This window comes from Hyperolius riggenbachi, chromosome 4 (assembly GCF_040937935.1).
Source record: "Hyperolius riggenbachi isolate aHypRig1 chromosome 4, aHypRig1.pri, whole genome shotgun sequence".
Taxonomy (NCBI): domain Eukaryota; kingdom Metazoa; phylum Chordata; class Amphibia; order Anura; family Hyperoliidae; genus Hyperolius; species Hyperolius riggenbachi.
The window spans coordinates 126,538,578-126,561,008 of record NC_090649.1 but is presented as its reverse complement, the minus strand read 5'-3'; the positions used below and the strand labels follow the sequence as shown (position 1 = coordinate 126,561,008).

Here is a 22,431-nt window from a genome sequence, read left to right as displayed (position 1 = left end):
TGGGACATATTTGAACTAATGTGGACCAGCTGCTTGAACTTCCACGCATGGAAGACAATCTGAAGGACTCGTATGCACACTTGTGTCAACCCAACGCAGAGCTGCTCATAACGTGTTCCTTCATCCCCCACAGAGAGGAGGATACAAGGGGACAGCAGCTGCACTTCTGCCTGGGAGCTAAACACCAGTGTGGGAGACTAGAGAGACCAGAAACACTTCATCTGTTGTGCAATGCAACATCACTGGGAGGAAGATCTTGTGCCAGTCAAGTTAGAAGCTAAGTAAATAATATTACAAAATAAAATCGTTCTACAGTAAGTGTTTACAAGTGTAGCAATGGGTTTAATTTGGATCTGGCCACTCTTAAAGTTATTATGACAAAAACGTGACTAAACTGCTCGTCTGTTGTGGTGTACAGAAGTCTTTGTAATAATCCCAAAAGCAATGTTTTTGTACCTGGGAATAATCTGATACACTATGTGCTACTAGGCCTGGACATTCCTGACCCTCAGCCATACTCTGTTCTTCTATGTGCAGCTGTTTCAAGGACCACTATCACCATAACATTGTAACAAAATACATATTTATAGGAAGGACATTTCTCCCAGAGTAAAGTGCACCATGAATTACTTTTCTCGTATGTCGCTGTTGCTTACAACAGGTAGCATTGGGTAGCAAAAATATACGATCAATCTGACATGTGTTAGACTAGTCCATCTCCTCAGAGGGGATTCTCAGTATCCCCTTTAATCTTTAGAAAAGCACTCTTTGGAAAATCTCTATATAAAAAGGTGCCCATTAACGGTACAATTTTACACTAAATGTTATCTTTCGATGCAATTGAAATAATCATAACTAATTGAAAGGCAATTACCGATTCTTCACATTTACTGAGCGATTCTTTCAATGAGATCATAAAATCCCACTTCCGGATCGATTTTATCCTATTTAGCAATCGACCAAAGATTAGTCCCTTATCGATTGCCTTCATAAAAACACCACATTTTCTATACAATTTGATCGTAAAAAATCACATCGAAAGATCACATTTGGTGAAAACAATTGTACCAATGACAGGCACATTTAGGATGCCGGCAAAACACCCTACTGACTTGTATGCTATTCTGGCAGATGGATTGCCAGTAACTTCTGTAACAAAAAAAACCCCCAAAACCTTAAAGCAATCCTTAACTGAAAAGGTAAAGTAAAGGAAAGGTAAATCCATCATACATATTACGAGTAGTCTACTTCATCACATATTACATTAGGGTGGACAACACCTGGGAGGGGGGGGGGGGGGGGGGGAGGGGGATTTATGGTGTTAGTTTCTCATCCCAATATCGCTCGCCATTACGGCCCAACACCTTTCAGCATGTCCGATCGGTTCATATGCCCAGTTTCAGCCCGAAACTGGTTGCGTCAATAGAGCATGCACTTGGCAGCACCAATTTTCATCCAAATCAATTATTGAATCAGATGGTCGATCGGCTGCCAAGTCAATAGATGTATGGCCACCTTTAATCTCTCAGCAGCAGGGGGAGGTGGGTAAGGCCAGGTAATGGCTCAGTGCTGGAGACTGTGCACTGGCTAGAAAAAACCCAAACGCCAGTTACCTGCCGTTTCCTGAATGGATTCCCGAGACATGTGACAGACTTTCAACGTGACAGCTGCATTCAATCTGAAACCGGTATGAGAAATAGCATAGTTCCCTATTAACATCTACTAACAAAGAAAGTGGGTTAGTTCCTTGAGTATAGTTACTTTCGTTACTTTTGTTTTGCTCTAGGGCTAGGTTTCTTTATCAACATGAACAGATCAAGTGGATCAATTGCTCCCAGATCTATAGTAGTAATCAATGTGTCACCTTGTCCTATTTGATTTGTAATCAGATTGCCATAGAAATATTAAGAATCAATTAAAAATTCTTCCTCTATTAAGAGTTGTACAGGACAAAGCCACGAGGTGGCTATATCAATCCTCTGTCGCTCCTCCCCTAACCATCTCAAAAATGTACAGCCAAGCCTAGTTAAGGTGCCCATACACCTAGCAACCAAAAGCCAGATCTCTCTGACTTTGATCTGAAGGAACGGTTGGCTGCCATAAAATCTTGGTGTGTGGTACAAGAAATGCTTCCGCCTCTATCCCCTCAAATGTAAAAAAGCCCCTTGGATGGCTGTGCATTCAAATCTCATCTACTCCAGCTTCCGCGACGCTCCAGCTGCTTCCAGTCTTGTCTGCTGCTTCCCAAGAGCGCGCTGTCACATGCAGCCACAAAGTGGTGGTGCGTATAGCAGATGGTGAATGTGCGACGTCACACACAGGGAAGCAGTGGATGAAACGAAGTAGGTGGACGGTCGCGGCATCTGGAGCAGCCGAGATATAAATTGTGCAGCCGCCAGAGCGGCACATTTGAGAGACCAGCAGGCAGCAGAGGTGTCCACTGCGATATTGCACACAGGTACCTTCGTGCACCCGATCGACCAGATGGCCTGAGATTTTCCAGCATGCTCGATCCGATACGATGGAAAGGTTTCCGCCCCAAAATCTGTTAAATTGTCCATCAGGCATGCTTGTTGCGGCACCGATTTTCCTCCCATTTGATAAAATTATTAACCTCCCCAGCGTTCAATTTCCCCAGGATTTCTGTGCAAACAGTGATAAAATTTATTTTTAAAACTTTTTTTTTCTTGTAACTTGCCAAAATGTGTCAAGCAAGGGTCTAGTATACAGTGCAGGAGAGTATTGATGTGTATGCATGTTTATACTGTTCACAGCATGTTTTTTTGAACGGACATTTCTGTCCATACCGCTAGGGAGGTTAAAACAGATGGTTGATCGGGTTGCAAAATCTCTAGAAGTATGACCACCTTTCAGACTTGATACTGTCTAATTGATTGGAAGTTTATCAACTGCATTAAAGTATGAATTCAGCCAAAAGATCCTTGGCACATTTAAAGTGATTAAATCTTTATTAAGGTCATCTTTAGAAATTCATTATACACATTCCCAAATCAGGGCACAGAAAAGGTGCAAATAAAAAAAAAAAAAAAAAAGGAAAAAGACAGACAACAGAAAGTGGGTGTAGCTCTAAGGGACCAATTACATTTTTTATTACAGGCTAAGAGCAACGTGACATTTTACTAAACTCGTTCACATGTGGACAGATGTTTGGTTTGTGCCATGTAAAGTGAAGTTCCATTTCTCACTGCTTACTAGAGTGCCAAAAACAGAGGAAACACCAGCGAACATTCTGCTGGACAAAAACCACATCTGAAGTTTAGCTAGATGTTCTCTTAATGCAGCCTTAAAGACAAGGGAATAAGAGCTTTGAAAGTCCGTAGGCGGTCCAAACAGGCATTGCAGCTTAAGTGGTGATCTACCATGGGAAAATGGATTATGGATGACCTTGCGCTCCTTGCTTTATTTGTATTTTTGCGCTTCATGAGCTGTGATTAATGGCAACGGGTTAAAATAAATCCTTTAAAATTCATTAGATGCCATCCATTTAGTTTTCAGGCAACCTCTTAATGGTGAAAACACAAAAATAAAAGTTTCTCTTGCTTAAATTTAGATGAGTACACTTTAGTCTCTGGCCTTGTTTTTATTTATTTTTATAAACATATCCAGATGCATCTGAGCATGACAAAAATAATAGGCTGCTACTTTGATTACAGTGTGTGATTTTAGAAGCGATATCAATTTCCACTGAATTAAAATTGAGGTCTCAAGTTTCCTACTCAAAAGACAGGATTCCACATACTTATTAGAAGGGAAGGAAGGGGTGGGCTGTGCGGGGTGTAGTGCCGATAACAGCAGACCTCTGGAAGTAGTATGGTCTCCTAATCCCCTGTTGAAAACTTTATCCGTGTTCATCATGGTAGAATCCAAATCGCTCTTTAGCCGATCAATTATCATGAAGATCAAACTATTTTTACAAATATAAGTGTATTCTGGATTGAAGAGGATGTGCAGATTAGCAAACAGAGTGAAGGATCAATGGTAAAGAGAGTCCAAAAGTTGCTTGTGGTTGATTCTGACATTTCTGTTACGTTCCTATTGATTAAGCAATGACTACATACATACATACACACACACACACACACACACACACACACACACACACACACACACACACAAAGGATTATTAGGAACACCATACTAATACGGTGTTTGACCCCCATTCACCTTCAGAACTGCCTTAATTCTACGTGGCATTGATTCAACAAGGTGCTGAAAGCATTCTTTAGAAATGTTGGCCCATATTGATAGGATAGCAACTTCCAGTTGATGGAGATTTGTGGGTTGCACATCCAGGGCATGAAGCTCCCGTTCCATCACATCTCAAAGATGCTCTATTGGGTTGAGATCTGGTGACTGAACTCATTGTCATGTTCAAGAAACGAGTGGTTATTTCAGTCAACGTTGCTCTTCTATCGGCTTGAATCAGTCAGCCCATTCTCCTCGGAGCTCTAGCATCAACAAGGCATTTTCTCCCACAGGACTGCCGCATACTGAATGTTTTTCCCTTTTCACACCATTCTTTGTAAACTCTAGCAATGGTTGTGCGTGAAAATCCTAGTAACTGAGCAGCTTGTGAAATACTCAGACTGGCCCGTCTGGCACCAACAACCATGCCACACTCAACATTGCTTAAATCACCTTTCTTTCCCATTCGGACATTCCGTTTGGAGTTCCGGAGATTGTCTTGATCAGGACCGCACCCCTAAATGCATTGAAGCAACTGCCATGTGATTGGTTGATTAGATAATTGCATTAATGAAAAATTGAACAGGGGTGTAAATATACTTTATTTTCCGCTGTATAAGACACTCTGGAATATAAGTCGCATCTAGATTTAGAGGGATAGAGAATATCTGAATATAAATAAACATACATACATCAGAATCAGAATCAATTTATTTTCGCCAAGTACAGTAAGTTTGCACCTACAAGGAATTAGTCTTGGCAGTTGCTTAACAAACACAAACAAAAACAATACAAGGACAGACAGTGTGAATATTACAAGTTAAGGACATTATAAGTATAGTGGCAGTAAGCAATGTGAGAATTGTTCATTTACAGTTCTGTGCTGATTACTATCAAGTCCTGGCAGCTCTAACGTGGTTCAGCATTAAAGGGAAGGTCCAAGCAAAAAAAAAAAAAATGAGTTTCACTTACCTGGGGCTTCTACCAGCCCCATGTAGCCATCCTGTGCCCTCGTAGTCACTCACTGCTGCTCCAGTCCCCCGCTGGCAGCTTTCTGACCTCGGAGGTCAGGGCCGCATTGCATACATTTTTACGCATTCCAGATAGTGCAGGAAAAAAAATGTATGCGTTGCACCACTAACGCATAAAAATGTATATGTTAAGGTTCCTGCACTAGCGGGAATGCGTAAAAATGTACACAATGCGGCCCTGACCTCCGAGGTCAGAAAGCTGCCAGCGGGGGACTGGAGCAGCAGTGAGTGACTATGAGGGCACAGGATGGCTACATGGGGCTGGTAGAAGCCCCAGGTAAGTTAAACTCTTTTTTTTTGCTTGGACCTTCCCTTTAAGTATGGCTACCGCTTGAGGAAAAAAGCTGTTCTTGTGTCTAGAGGTTTTGGTAGCGATTGACCGGAATCTTACTCCTGAAGGCATGCGCTGGAAGATGGAGTGAGCTGGGTGAGAGGGGTCAGAGGCAATTTTGGTTGCTCTCTTTCTGCACCTGCACATACATATATACACACACACATACATATAGATTTATTTTAAACCTGGAGCATCCATATTCCATAAGCATCTTGTAGAGGTTCTCCCCCAATTGGTATCCTCCTGCGTCCCCTTCTGTCCCCAGTATGACCCCCCGGTTTGTCCCCAGCTCTCCCCCACCCCGTGCCGCCGCTATTCCATCCCCCCCACATTAGATTGCTGCTGTGGGGCACCGGGTTTCGGCACTCGGCAGTGAGGGAGCATTAGATTTCCCCAAGGACGCCTTACTGAATAAGTACTGTTCCTAGCAAGGATTCAAGCTCTGGTCTTTTATGTCAAAGGCATTACCCTTAACCTGTACACTATCCAGCCACTGTTTGAGGTGTACGCCAGCTGACCAAATTGTTCTTATGTGGTCAAACGGTGGTTTAAAATCCCATTCCAGGTACAGATGTCATGTGCAGGGGCTGGTCGTCTTAGGTCTTTAACCACCCTGGCGGTACGATTCTTTCCTGATTTTAAGTTCTAAAAGTGGTACAATTTTTTCATTAGCTTTTAGTCCCAAAAAGCAAGGGAAAAAAAATATATATACCCCCGGAGAGCCTGCTGCAGCCCCTGCATTTACCTCCCTGGGCAATTCTTCATCCTGTCCTCCAGGTGGGGCTCTACCCCTATAGCGAGATCGCCATCTATCATCATGTGACAAACCATGATCTCACTTAACGGATTGGGAGCCTTCGAGGACCGGAAGAAGACAGGCTGCAAGTGCCTGGATCCAGGGGGAGGTGAGTTCTAACTGCCGCTGCGCTCCCATACATCCCGGCGGCTACCCCTGGATCACATTTTGCTGCTATAACATGTAGAGCAGCTTCCACTGCGATTTTGCTACTACAATATGTAAAGCTGGAGCAAAGTGAAACCATTACTGCAGCTACCAGATGACATTTAATTTTCCAGGGTGGTGAAGGACACAGGGTTTCAGTTTTTAATGTATACACAGCCCATCATTTGCCTGCTGCTGAAAAGAAGCAGCCCATAAATCTTGCTGTAAACCTTGCATGAGTTGCTGAGGTTACTGAATCACACAGACCATGCACACACACACTTTATTTACTTCTATGGCCATTACAACAGGGTTACTGAGATGAGAACCCAAGGCACACACATGGCCAGAGCGTTCCTCCAGGCTTCTGCTCGCTGAACTGCTGATATTTAACACAAAACCAGCCACTGGCTGGATGGTTCCCACAAGCTGTCTTAAATCACGCATGTGACCCCAGTTACACAAACAATTAAGAGCAGAGAAAGCCTGGGTCTCTGCTGAAGTTAATATGCACTTGAGTGATTGTACACCCTTTACAGTCCAGAAACTAATAGCTACCTCAAACTAGAACAGTATTTTTTCCCACAGACACAAGCAAAAAGTGACTCATAGGACATAAACAATTGTTTAAATGTCCCTCAGCAGCCACCAAATGATGCATGGCAGAATAAGGTGGGACTCTGGATCAAATATGAACTTTCCTTGTTTGTAGAAGGTTGTCCACTAGGAATGGCTGCAAAATACAACAAGCAGAATCCTGTCTGTTTTGCAAAGGCTAGCCCATTACAAGGACTGTTGCCCGCAGGGATCGGGACTAAATCCCTCGGGGGCAAAGGCTGTAGAAATGTGCTTTATTCCTGGGGGGAGAAGGTATGACAGAGCAGCACACATCACAGAAGGTGAAGCAAGTAGAAGAGCAATGCTTTCGGCCGGCACTAGGTCAAGATTGACCGCTGATACATTGATTGGAGGTCAGGGACCACGGTACATTGTAGGCGGTGGCCTCAGCTGAGAACTGTCTAGCATATGTAAAAGACTTAACACCGGAAGAGGAAAATGTCACCAAAAACTTGTCAAACTGTTTTTTTCTTACTGACATTTTAGAATACTAGACAATCTCAGCCAGTGCACATTATTCACGCTCTAACATGGAGCACCTTGTAGTTAGCAGTGACTGACAAGACAGCAACAAGAAGTTAGGCTAGGTACACACTATGTTGACATGCCTTTCTTTGTATGCAATGTAGCATGTACAGTATTTTGACAATGGACAGCAAGGGAGACCTCATTTTGGAGTGCTCTGGGGTTTTTTTTTGTGTGTTTTTTTTTTTTTTTTTAATATATTTGTCATGCCAGATTCCCATTGAAAACATTAGTGAGAGCAGATGTAGTTTGTCTCTATAAACCTTGTCGGTATACGTAGCACATGCGTTGTCCAAAAAAAGTTGTGCAAGAGGGACTTTGTGATCCATACTGCAACAGAGGCTGTGTCTAGTGTGATCCCAGACTTTTGTGTGCAAGTTTATGCACATTTAATTTTAAGAACTATGAAAAAAAAAAAGTGACAAGTCGTAATTGTGGCATGGACAAGTTTTTCGCTAAACTAGTAGATAGGTGTAGTACAAAGACTTTTTGCAAAGTTACAAAGACTTTTTGCAAAGTCCTTGGTCCAAATACTACTCACTATACTTAAAAAGCAAGTTGGAGTAGACCTCTGCAGAAAATTACAGTACCAGAATTCTAAAGCATTGCTTCAGAATCTTTTCATGCACGTGAATTCGGAAGCAGCCTATTCATTTCAACAGACTGAGATTCTGGATCCGCATTTGTGTGTGTGAAATTGGGCAAAATCAGCCCTAGTGGAAACAGGCCCTTAACCTTGTAAAGTTAAAGTTTAAAATTTGCTCACGGATGTCAAAGTACTTGCATAGGGCTGGTCTTCCAGGTTTCTTTGCTCTATACCTGTGTTGCTTCTATCTTTCCTGCTCCGATATCATTAGCCTAGTTTTTCTATTTTATTTTACGTTGCCGTCTTCTCATACATGCGGCTGCTTTGTTTGTGTATGTATATACTGTATATAGTTTGCCTTCACTTGCCTTCTACGCCTTTCTTCACTACTAATAGGTCAGTGCCGGGTCCGCAGATCTCACTATGAGGATTACTGCCACAGACCAGTGTCCTTCTGGCTGCCATTTTGACTTGCTAGTGCAGGGAATGTTGTATAGAAGGTACTTGAGGCTAGTCTCTTATGTCTTCTGGACATCCATTTCATTACTTAATTTTGATTTGTTAAAGGGTATTTTTGTGGTTAACGAAAACAGTACTTTAGACAATGTTCCGTGTATAATAATGCTTGTTTTATTACAGCCTATAAACAAACATGGCTTGCAGCACATGCGTTTCTTCGATGACGTCTGAGGCTGGATCTTGTTTAGAGCAGACGTGCAGTCGCGCCATTTCTCCACCTGTTGTAGCAGCAGAACAAGCAGTATATTTTCTGAGGTCTTCAGGCTGCTTCATGCAGATGATAGCCTTCAGAGTCTGCAGCAGGAAGCCCGCGCTCCTGAGACCACTTGTGGATGCTTTCAAACTCTTAGAAATCTTAATCCACACCTTGGCTGTGCGGCCCGGCCTGAGCACAGCTTTGTATTCCAGCTGCTTCCTCTCCCTCTGTCAGGCTCATGACGTCAGCCTAGTGTTTTGGCAAGTGCACAAGATTCTCATATGTTTTAACCTCACCAGGCCTGGAGCAGCCACAGCATTTGTGTAATCACAAGTGGGGTTTCCTGGCAGTAGTTCGGACTTCAGAAACATGACATTTCTCGAAGTTGTGTTTTATCTCATTTACCGATTTGGCTTTAATCTTTTCCCCACTTTTGGGTTGTCCTCTCTGTCATCTTTTGCTGCCTCCACCACTTGTCACCCTTTGACAGTGAAAAGTACTTTTTTCATTATGCTTAAGGCCCGATTTACATTGGAGACTGGTGTTGCGATGCTCCGCCCCCCACATCACAATGCAACGTCCTAGGCATAGTGCATATAATTGCCCTTCTTCCCTAACTTTTGTGACACCCCTAAGTGGGGCAGGAAGTGATGGTAACATATTGCATTAAAACATGTGAGAGGTTCTTATCCGTGCTCACTCTAGTGGTCAATGCAACTTTTCAAGGAGAACACCCCTCCTGCTCCGTCCCTTGACACCAATGAAAGCAAAACCAAAAGTGTGAAAAAAATTCTCATTGTGAACTCAGAAAATACATCCAACTTAGTGTAGGTACTTAACTTTCTTTGCACTATCCAAAAGCAATGTGGTGTATGCATACATATAAAATGTACATTTGTTCCAGACGAAATTGCACTATAAACTTATTTTTTCCTATATCGCTGTCACTATCAATAGATTGTAAAAATCTGACAGATTTTTGGATAATTAATCACGGGAGATTTTTCAGCTTTTATTTTTAAAAGCGCTTCTCAAACCGCAGCTGTTCTGTCCAACTGCACTGCCATAATAGAGTGCAAGAGAGTAGGGAGACCAGGTGGCAGATTTGTATAGATATATCCTTTTGTAAAGAATAAATGCTCCACCCTTCCGACTGAAGCGAGCAAAAAATAATCTTTTTTTTCAGAATCTTCTTCAGCAGTATCACCGCATCCCGCGGCAGTACAAGGTCTTTATCCCGAACACGGTGAAACCAGCGCAGGAGATTTGGGCGCAGCGGCGCCACCATAGGCCGTAACGGGAATTACAGCTATAGCAGGCACAGAGTAACTCCAGCGCTGAAGTTACTTTTAAAACAGAATTCGGCTTCCAGCAATTGCTGAAAGCGGAATTATTTCATTCCCCACTATCCATGGCGGCCTGGAGGGGGAATAGTATTTAATACGGCCGGGACTTGTGCGGCAGCAGGATCAGCCATATACCGGCTGAATCCCGCGCCTAAGTCTCCAGTGCTGTTATCTCTCGTACGCCTTTATCACCCCTAAATCCCGGGGCAAAATCCCACAGTTGAACAAATCTTTTCTATCCAAACAGTACTGCAAGTAGACATCCCACCATTTACTGCTAAAGTGTTGTAGAATAATTTACTAGGTTTTTCCGAGTACAAGCAACTGGCTGAAGCCAAGCCCCACATCTGCATACATTTACTACAGAAGATAAGTTTGACGCAGGATATTACCGTTAATTAGTACATCTGTAAAATCTCTACAAACTTGGATCACATCTTTTCCAGCTACGGATCAGCTCAATTGGGTACCGTGTTGTAATAAACCGCAATGTAGTGCTTACGCAGAGCCAAGGAGGATCATAAGTTGAATGGATACTAATAAGTAGAAGTAGGAATAGCCAATTGTTCAAAACTACCAAAACAGCTACTACAGCGTCAGCTGGAATGTAGTGTTCGGCAACTGGGGGCTGGTCGGTGTGTGAGAGAATAGGGGACCGGGTAAGTTGATGGTTAAATATTGGTAATACTAGACACACAAATTTTCTATGAAAAAATAAATGCAGTGTTCTCCCCAGGCTCTTTTAGCCGGGTGCCACACCTGGCTAATTTGGGGAGCACCCGGCTGTCATTCGCTCACCTCCTCCTCCTATGCTGTAGTGTAAGCAGAGTTGCACCAGCCCTGCATTCCCCCAATTGCATCCCACCCGGCTACTTTTTCATGCCACCCGGCTGGAAAAAAAATTCTGGGGAGAACACGAATTGTACAGTATTTATAATTGGTGGGGGAGCGGCGCATTTGCCCATGCATACACGCACACAACCTCACTAAGTAGAGAGAGTAATACAGGCCGCATTATTCTGCACTAAAAGGGATTGGCTGATGCTGGATTCTGGTTACTTGAGAGTCAATGTTAAAAATAGGCCTAGCTAAAATAGCCACACAGTACTATACCCAACACTAAGGCCTCGATTCATAAAGCATTCCCGCATTCGGAAATGCAGAAAACCGCTCACTTTACCGACCACACAGCAAAATCTGTATTCATAAAGGCTTTTTCCGCATGAAAAGCCGACATTCGCGAGCAGAGTGATCAATCACCGCCTTGCGCGGTGATTATCATAGCAAAAGTAACAAATGTCAATTCATAAAGATTAGAGGTAGCGGTATGCGGACGGGTATTACCGCTACCTCTGATGTGGCGAGAAGCGTGCGGAATACAGTGCAGTGAATGGGACAGACCTCCCAAGCAGCTGCAGAGAGAACACCGCACGGAGGGACTCCGCCTGCTTCTCCTGTTTCCGCATGTCTCCCGACAGCCTAACGCCTGCCTACAGCGGAATATCTCCGCACGCCTGTCACAAGTAGCAAAATTTTTATGAATTACCACCCTGAAGGCGGAAATACCGACAGCGGTGTTTCCCCGCTCGACGTTACCTTACCCACAGCACTTTTATGAATCGAGGCCTAAATGCTTACCATAAACTCTGCATGTTAAAAGTAGATTTATGCATCCATCAAGGCCAAGATTTTTTTTCTGGTTGCTTGAGATTTCTGGTTAACCGAGTTCTGGATAACGGGGCTTTTACGACACTAAACTTAAATTTCAGATTTCACCTAAAATCACACAGCCCATGTCAGCAGGATGTGATTTTAGAGCAGTGAGCTGTGAGCCACATGACATGCAGCAGTTTCCGTGTTAAGGGAAAAGGCCAGGAGTGAGAGACAGCACGTTTCAAGGACTCGAAGAAAGCTCAAAGACCTCATGCCCTGAGCACTCCGCTCTCCCCCTCACATCCTGCTGCACTGCTGTCCAGTACGGTGGGAAAGCTGGAGCTGGGGTGAGTAGGGGCCTACAGAATGTTTACGTTAAAGGAAGAGTCAGGCCCTGCATGTTACACGCTGCTGATGGTGGGGAGACTGTCCTTCCTAGTGTGATAAGAGCCCTCTCACAAGCATATATCCAGTAATAACTAGGGAAACAGCATAAGGAAGGATTGTGCAGTCTGTGCATGTGACAGTGCAAGATGTTCCAAGTCTGTTTAGTGTATATGACATCACAACTGAGGGAAAATACTAGATTGCGTGGTTTCCAGAAAGAATGTTCACCCTGCCAATATCATGGTGATAAATGGCAGTTGTAAAAACATCCTGCTCCATAGCATACATGGTTCCACAGAAATTCTGAGTAATTAGGATGTCTCACATGTCCTTAAAAAACACAAATCACTGAGTCCAATCTTTACGTCTGCTAAAGTTACGGTATTTGTAACGCAAGACTTCTGCCGGAATTAGGTAATGATGAATAGGTGGGCTTTTCAGTCCATTTTAGGGCCCATGCACAATGCAGCGATACGCAGGTGTTTGCCGCGGATTGTCAGCGATCGCGCTAGTGTAATCTAAAGTGTACGCAAGCGATTTAACTGCCGCAATTGCCCACTTTTCACGGTGAATACAAACACGGCGAATCACTTTTTCGTGATGCTTGACTGATCAAGTTTACAATCTTTTAAAAAAAAAAACGCTAATCACAATTGCTCAATAATCACAATGTACAGTAAAAAAAATTATGCATTTACCGTGAAAAATCGCAGCCACAAAACATTAAGGGTAATAACTACTGTTTTGCGATCCCCAATGTGAGTGGCCCCTTAGCCTGTTAGGCTCTCCTAGTGGCTGTGGGTCACCAAATGCTCTCCAAGTATTCTGGATTAGGTAACTTCACAATGAGAAACTAAACAGGATTACTCCACTTCCCAATCTACCATGATGGGAAGCAAAGAGGATGTGGCCACATAAGAGATATGAAGATGGAGAAATCACAAGCATTCCAGGCATGAGCTTGGATAAGCCAGAGACATAGTCGAGGCACAGGGTAATAAAGATGGCTGCTGGGCTGTAATTAAAGGACAACGGAAGTGAGAAGTATATGGAGGCTGCCATATTTATTTCATTTAAAGTAACTGTCGGGCATAAAATAAAAAAATCAATTCTTTATTTTTATCTGGTAAACAGTAAGGATATTAACCAGGTAATCCAAAAGTTAAAATCGCTATTACTTTTCTTGTTGATAAATCATCATTCCCTAGTTTACCCGACTTATTTGGTACACACAAAATTTGGGACACAAAAAGGAAGTTGCAGGGCATGCTGGGTTGTCCTTTTTTGCTTCTCTACTTCCCCTCAGACTTAACTAATGCAGCCTGATTGGCTGAAGCCTCTTTCCCTCTTGTTTTCCCCTCCCACACCTCTGTTCCTCTCTGGTTGGCCAAAATTTCTCAGGCTGAAACAATGTACTTTCTTTAGTGAAGGGCGGGCAAATCAGGCAGAGGAGTGTAAGGGAGGAAAGGACATCAGGATTGACTTCAAAATAACCAGACTTAAAATGGGAAATGCGAAGAATGATTTTCTCTTTGTTTACTGTAGAAAAATCACTAAAATCAAACAGTGGACAGTGCAATACATATGTAAGTAGAGCAAGTATTCATCTACTTCAATGTGTTTGTTTCTGAGATAGTATGGCTGACAGCTCCTCTTTAAAACAATACCAGTTCCCTGGCATCCTGCTGATCTATTGGCTGCAATAGTGTGGATCACACAAGAAACAGGCATGCAGCTAATCTCGTCAGATATGACAATGTCAGAAAAAAAACAGATTTGCTGCATGCTCGTTCAGGGGCTATGATCAAAAGTAGCCAGGCAACTGGTACTGCTTAAAATGAAATAAATATGGCAGCCTCCATCTCCAGCCATCCCGCTCACATCAGTTGTCCTTTAAAGCAGATCTTAAGTCAGAACTTGTGTATATTTTTGAGCAGAGTAACAGCATAATACCCTTTAAAGAAAAACATTTCTTTTTTACAGCGGATACAAATCCTGCAATAAATCTGCAGTGTCTACTTCCTGCTTTCATGGAAGTAGATATTGGGTTAACACCCTGTGTTTACAAATTAGCTGCTCTCCTGAGGCAGCCAGTTGACATGCTGAGAGATTAAAATACACTGTGATTAGTCAAAGATAAGGGTGAATAGGCTAAACTCTCTAAATACATACAGGGTGCATTTCTCTAGGTTTTCCATCTGTCCTGTGCAAGAGGTCAGGTCCACTTTAAAGTGAAAAGGACTTTCCTATTTGTGCACGCTAGAATCCCCAACTTTAACCTGATAAGCTATGTACACTGAGTTTGTATTGTCCTGCCCATGTTTGAATGGTTGCTTCCTTTTCCTCCTATATAACAGCATAGTTGTGCTAAAACACTCCCCTCCATATATCCTGGAGTGTGGTGAGATTCCGAGCCCCTTTGGGGGACATTGAGTGGTGAAATGGTGCAATGTTCCCTGGAATATACTGTGTCGGTGCCATAATAAAAGCATAGCAGGAAATCGGATGTGTGAAACCCTAACAAATATTGTTCAGTGTACTAAGAAAACATTGACAGAACATGCACATAGCTGCTGGCAGTGCAAGTATGTAAAGCCACTACAAAGCATCTAAAGGCTTTTTCCAGGCACTGTGCCACCAACGTTACCTCAGTAAAAGGTTAGCGCAGGAGTGGCAGACACTTGCTACATCTAAACTGCAAACTGACAAAAGTACATACATCAAAATGGCTTTATCGTCACTCAAATCGCATATGAAATAGTAATGTACAGAATAAAAAGCTATTAGCACAGTGTCTAAATAACCACAGGAAAAAACACAAATAGCTGCTAAATACCACCTCTATCCAACTCATCCAAGGAATGAGTGAAACACAATTTGATTTTACTCCGCTCCTGTTGCAAAACCTGCCCACCTTCATGCTTTGCAGCACAGGAGAGAGCAGAGGGGGGCGGAGGGTTTAGTCAAGTGGCAAACCGATTCCTACTATGCCAGCAGCCCTATACTTTGTGCACAGATCTCTGGGTCATGTAAATGACTTTTTCAAAGGGGATTTCTCTGGAACAGCAGCATCTAATATGAAAATTGAGTAACAGCTTAGTCCTCTATTCAGCCTTGCCAACAAAGAATAATCGGGGAGGGTTCCTTCACCCTTTGTACATTGCCATCAGTTCTGGTGCACTATATGGGATCTGCATGGTTAAAATTCCACAGAATTTCATGTAACCTTTCACACTACAGTGGCACATTATAACTTTTTTTTTTCTAACCACACACACGGCTTCACACTGTATTGTAGCTACCTCGTCAGGTCGGCATCTTCTGCGCAAGGGTGCAGCTGGACCATGCATGCTCACGTGGCCTGGAGTGTTCTGCACAGGCGCAGTACTTCTATGCCTACACAGAACGCTCCAGGCCACGTGAATGCGATTGTGAGCGGTGTGCTCTTGCAGGTGCAGAAGATGCCTGGCGAGGTCGGCATCTGCAACGGAGGGGATGCCGGGACACTGGACTGAGGCGAGGGACAGATAGGCTGCCAGGGGCTGGAGGAAGACCCAGGTAAGTAGATCTTGCTTTTTTATTTTTTTTTACTGTACATGTCCTTTAAAGGATACATGAGAAACAGAAAAAAAAAAGTATACATACATGGGGCTTCCTCCAGCCCCCTTCTGGCTGATCGGTCCCTCGCATCTTCCCAGGCTGCCTAGATCCTCCACTAGGAGGCCTGGTAATTCCGCCAGTCAGGGCAAAATGTGCCTGCATGGCCTGGCCGTGCATTCCCATCACCGGGAGAGTTCTGCACCTGCGCAAAAAGCTCCCAGCTGAGGGAGCACGCATAGCCAGACTGTGCCGACTGGCGGAATTGCCGGTCGGGCTGCCTAGCGGAGGATCCAGGCGGCCTGGGAAGACGGCGAGTGACCGATCAGTCTGAAGGGGGCTGGAGGAAGCCCCAGGTATAATCTTTATTTTTCACGTCTCAGGTGCACTTTAAAAGGATACATGAGGCAAAAAAAAAAAAAGAAAGCATCTTTACTTACCTGGGGCTTCCTCCAGCCCCTAAAAGCCACCAACCGCAGAATACCGGGTGAAAGCGGAACTGAGGAGAGGGACACAGACTTCTAGAGGCAGGAAGAAGCCAAAAAGTAATTTAAGATGCAATTCTGTTTCTTGCCTCATGTATCCCTTAAAGACTGGGCATCATGGCTCCCCCAAGGTTAATATACTTTAAATTTCAGTATTAACAATTAATACAGAGTTCATGGCATGTATATACTAGAATGTAGTATAGCTCTGTATTAACTAGGACTATTTTTAATATGAAGTCTCAAGCAACCAGGAAGCACACTTCTCTGGCATCAGCTGATCCCCATTATTGTAGGATAACCGAGACTACTATACTTGCACACGTGCAAACAAGCACATGAAAATTCTACTATTGTAAAAAAACAAAAGATAGTTCAGGTAAACACCACGTTCGGCAAGTGTCACCCTCCTCCCTCCACCCACCACTGGACAATGCTATGACTTATTAATCCAATACTACGAGAGAAAGCAACCCTAGTCTCAGCTATGGAAAGCACAGCATGTTCTGACACTAGACTGCTATCTATAGACACAGAAATCACAAGATGTGACCCAGACAAAGCTGCTCCTCTCAAAACTGATTTCTGCACTTCACCAACACCAGATTTCAGCGTCCAAACACACATATACAGTCACAGGTTCCTGGAAACTTATCTCTCTTCCTCCATTAAACTGTGTGACAATAGGAGCTCGGGCTACAGCTGCCACTAGCCAGATTTGTCTATAAGTAACCATGTAAAAGCTACTATAGCAAGTGGCAAATGTAGATAGTTGCAGCTTATTCTGTATAACTTGTTACAGTCATCAAATCCCAACTTTAAAAGTAAATGGGAATCGAGATTTAAAAAAACAAAACAAAACCAATTACCCAAGGACAGGAAAGGCTCTCGGTCCTATACATCCTTCCAGCTCCTCTCTTGGTCTCTGTTCCAGCGCTGGCTCCCCATTAGCAGTATTCAACCGATTTGGTCAAATACTGCTCTCCAGTGGCGGCTCCAGGAAATGTTTTTAGGGGGTGCTATGCAGGTGCTGGACCAATTTCCGGGGGAGCTGATGACCTGCGGCGCGCTTCGCGCGCTGCGTCAAAAAATGGGTGTGGCTACAACCTGCGGCGCGCGAAGCGCGGCGAAAAAAAATGGGCGTGGTCATGACCGGATGAGGGCGGGGCTAACTGTAATTTAAAGTGAACCCAGGGTGAGAGTGATATGGTGGCTGCCATATTTATTTCCTTTTAAACAATACTAGTTGCCTGGCAGCCCTGCTGATCTATTTGGCTGCAGTAGTGAACTGAATTACACCAGAAACAAGCCATGCAGCTAATCTTGTCAGTTCTGACAATATTGTCAGAAACCCCTGACCTGCTGCATGCTTGTTCAGGGTCTATGGTTGAAAGAATAAGAGGCAGAGGACCAGCACGGCAGCCAGGCAACTGGTATTGCTTAAAGGGAGATAAATATGGCAGCCTCAATATTATTCTCACCTCGGGTTCCCTTTAAAAGTGCAACGCAAAGACAGAGGGCCCAAGTTTTGGTGACCCTTTTCCCAGAAAATTCACATAATGTGAGCAGATTTTAACAAAAAACACGTCCAATGACCCCAATATGCACAATCGGTGGCAGATATGGTCCCAATATGCACAATCGGTGGCAGATATGGTCCCAATATGCACAATCGGTGGCAGATATGGTCCCAATATGCACAATCGGTGGCAGATATGGTCCCAATATGCACAATCGGTGGCAGATATGGTCCCAATATGCACAATCGGTGGCAGATATGGTCCCAATATGCACAATCGGTGGCAGATATGGTCCCAATATGCACAATCGGTGGCAGATATGGTCCCGATATGCACAATCGGTGGCAGATATGGTCCCAATATGCACAATCGGTGGCAGATATGGTCCCAATATGCACAATCGGTGGCAGATATGACTCCAATATGCACAATCCGTAGCAGATATGACCCCAATATGCACAATCGGTAGCAAAAATGACCCCAATATGCACAATCGGTAGCAGATATGACTCCAATATGCACAATCCGTAGCAGATATGACCCCAATATGCACAATCGGTAGCAGAAATGACCCCAATATGCACAATCGGTAGCAGAAATGACCCCAATATGCACAATCGGTAGCAGAAATGACCCCAATATGCACAATCCGTAGCAGATATGACCCCAATATGCACAATCCGTAGCAGATATGACCCCAATATGCACAATCCGTAGCAGATATGACCCCAATATGCACAATCCGTAGCAGATATGACCCCAATATGCACAATCCGTAGCAGATATGACCCCAATATGCACAATCCGTAGCAGATATGACCCCAATATGCACAATCCGTAGCAGATATGACCCCAATATGCACAATCCGTAGCAGATATGACCCCAATATGCACAATCCGTAGCAGATATGACCCCAATATGCACAATCCGTAGCAGATATGACCCCAATATGCATAATCAGCATCACCTGAAAAAGAAAAGAAAAACCCATTTACTCACCTACAGCCAGAAGACCTTCTTTCCCGACCTCCTGTCCCGAGTCCCGACCTCATTGTGGCGCGCAGCGCCCGCGCGCCCACGATCCTCTTCCTTCCCGACGTCACGACGAGACTTCCTGCCTGCATGCAGAGAGCAGGGCTACGGGAAAATGGCCGCCCGAAGCCATGCACTGCAGACTCGAAGTCTGCAGAACAGGGCTCCGGGCGGCCATCTTACCGTAGCCCTACCTGCTGCTCCGTGCTGCCGCTGTGTGAACTGACTTGGCGTCTTTTAGACGCCTGAAGTCAGTTCACTCCAGGGGGTGCTTTGGGGGTGCTTGGACAATTCTAGGGGGTGCTCGAGCACCCCCTTGCACCCCCCTGGCGCCGCCCCTGCTGCTCTCTCCCTGCCGCGAGGGAGGCTTTAGAACACTTCGGGAGCTAGAGTGCTCCTGAAGACAGGCTGCTCCATGCTGCACATGTGCAACCATATTTACTTCATACAAGTTGCCTGGCTGCCCTCCTGATCTTTCATGCATCAGTAGTGTGTGAATCTCACATCTGAAACAAGCATGCAGTAAATCCAGTACAACCTTGAAAAAAGCAGAGAAATGCCCTGCGGAACACGTGGCTAAAAAAAGTATACTACTATTACTGAATCTATCTTATTGAGGCCATTCACCGCTGTTTTTAATCTTCTTACCACACGCACCGCCAATGGACAAGCTCTTCCGGCTGAGTACATTTATCCACACACAAAATGTGTGGCACGTGGCTACACTGGAACTTATTACAGCTTCCCCAGACATGGCCTGAGGCAAAAGCAGGTAAGCCCAGGAACCAGAGGAGCCACTGTTTAATGCCCGTCTCCGGCTCTTAAAGGGGTTCTATGGAGCCTTAAAAAACAAAAACTAACACTTACTTGGGGCTTCTATCGGCACCCTGCAGCTATCATGCCCGGCACCTTCCTCCTACGATCATCCGTTCCCAGCCGCCAGTCCCGGTCTAATTTTTGGTTTTGGGTTTCTTTAAGCCTCCACAGCTGCTGATAATCCATACGGGTGTCTCCAGCCCCACATGAGGTGAGACCTTTCCAACAGGACATTGTCCCTGCATATATACCAATATTTAGTGTGCGCTCTTTTTGTCTGCCTTCATGTTAATCCTGTCAAATTTAATTCAGAAACACCTGATCTGCAAGCTTGTTCAGGGTCTATGGCTAAAAGTATTAGAGGCAAAGGATCAGCAGGACAGCCAGGCAGTTAGCATAGCTCAAAAGAAAATCTAGCAGCCTCCATATCCCTCTCACTTCAGTTGTCCTATAAAAAGTGTACCTGTAGGGGGAAAAAAATAAAATAAAAAAAGAGCACCGGTTAACTCCTCAGGAGAGGGAAGTCTCTACATAATCCAGATGCTTTCCCCGTCTCCCTTGTTCCAGCGTTCACATAATCTGGATGTGGCTGTAAATTGTTTTTGTTATGCTTTTATAAACTATCCTGTATTCACGAACCATGAACTCAGGAAAAAAAAAATTGTCTCTGAAGAAGCCACCTGGTCATAGGTCACGAAACGTGCGTTAGGCTATTGATATTATGACCAATGTGTATTGAGGACTTTTTTATGCTATATTACTTGTATGACGATTTATTGGCATTACTATTAAAAGTTATGTTTTATGCATAAGATTACTAAGCTGAGAAACCCAGGGCTGTGGAGTCGGTCCAAAAATCCACCGACTCCGACTCCTCAGTTTAGGATTCCACCGACTCCGACTCCACGACTCCGACTCCTCTAATTTGCATATTACAATTTTGTTGATTAAAAGTATGTAACATGAAATTCGTCTCATAACTGCCAACGCTTAGGAATTTTACAAGACAACTGAAGTGAGAAGGATATGTAGACTACTATATTTATTCCCTTTAGACTAAAACTAGTCCTTAGTAATAGTACTTGTAAAAGGTACAAACCGGAACAAAGAACATCTATCAGGCCCTAGGCAATGTAAGTGTGGGTACATGTAAGAATGATGTGCAGGTACTCTGCAGGGGAATGAGGAGATTGTAAACAGACAACACCTCTGTGTTCAATGTGCACAGCATTCTCAGTGGATTCCCTGCAGCTCTGTGAGGAGTGCATATGTAGAGTATAGTACTACTGTGTAACAAAGTAAACCTGAGACAGATGAAATTAAAGTTTTATACATACCTGGGGCTTCCTCCAGCCGCCTTCAGGATAATCAGTCCCTCGTTGTCCTCCTCCACCACCTGGATCTTCTGCTATGAGTCCAGGTACTTGAGCCAGTCTGGCGTAGTGCGCATGAACACACTCCACCGCTAGGAGCATACTACACCTGTGCAGCACTATTGCGCAGGTGCAGAATGTTCCTGGCTGTGGGAGTGGCATGCGGCCGGACTGCGCTGACTGGCTGAATTACCAGGACTCATAGCAGAAGATCCGGGTGGTGGAGGACAGTGAGGGACTGATTAGCCTGAAGGGGGCTGGAGGAAGCCCCAGGTATGTATAAAAAAAACTTTACTTTTCATCCGTCTCAGGTACCTTTTAATTTGTAGTCACCAAACCAAATTTTAATAACATATCAAATTATTTGATTTCATCAGCAAAGGGAGTGCATACATTTGCATAAATCAGCATCAGTGCAGAATTATTTCCATCTCATTGACCATCTCTATTAGTGACACAGCTACACATCAGGCTTTATTCTTACAGCATAGATGTTATTTAGTATATATAAGAGATTCCTGTGTACGCATCATATATACAGTCACAATCAGATATGTATATCTGACCTTAAAAATACGGGGACTGCTTTATTGAAGCAGCACAAGTAACTAATTTTGATTGGTTTATTTCATTTTTGTGGACTAAGCACAGCTATTACTGTATATATACATTATTTTTAATGACTATTATCTGAGAAATAGAACATTTTATCATATTTTCTATTTTAATTACAGTTACAAATTCATTAGGAGTTGGAGTCGGAGTCGGTGCATTTTTTCCCGACTCCGACTCCAGGCACCCAAAATTGCCCGACTCCACGACTCCGACTCCACAGCCCTGGAGAAACCTTCAATTTGTATTTTGTTTTTGTACTGAATTATTAGAGGGGTGGCCCCTTTCTTCCCAGATAGGAGTAGACTTCAGCGATCACCACTGACGTGCATAAAAACAAGACAAGAAATGTCATATTAGGACTCTCAGTGCAGTAAAGGGCTGCCCTTTTTTAGATTAACCGCACAACTGCTGGCCTCAAGCCATTTCTAGACAGTATGCCAGCTACACATCAACTGCTGGGATGCCTCTAAGTCACCTCACGTGCTTGGAGGCCTGCAACACAGTTTTCAGGAAGCATCTGTTTATGTAGCAGAATCAGTGCGGGGTCATGCGTCAGCTGTGCCATCACAAATACTGTATCCTGGCTAACAGAGGACAGAAACATGATGCATTCTGTTCTAAAACCTCACTTCAAGCAAAATTACCCAA

At 43.9% G+C, this 22,431-nt stretch overlaps 1 protein-coding gene across 1 annotated transcript in view; it reads right to left on the bottom strand.

Moving 5' to 3' along the window:
* Window positions 1-22,431, bottom strand: part of ACSL3 (acyl-CoA synthetase long chain family member 3) — a 152,679-nt gene that overhangs the window by 58,758 nt on the left and 71,490 nt on the right. The window lies entirely within an intron of this gene.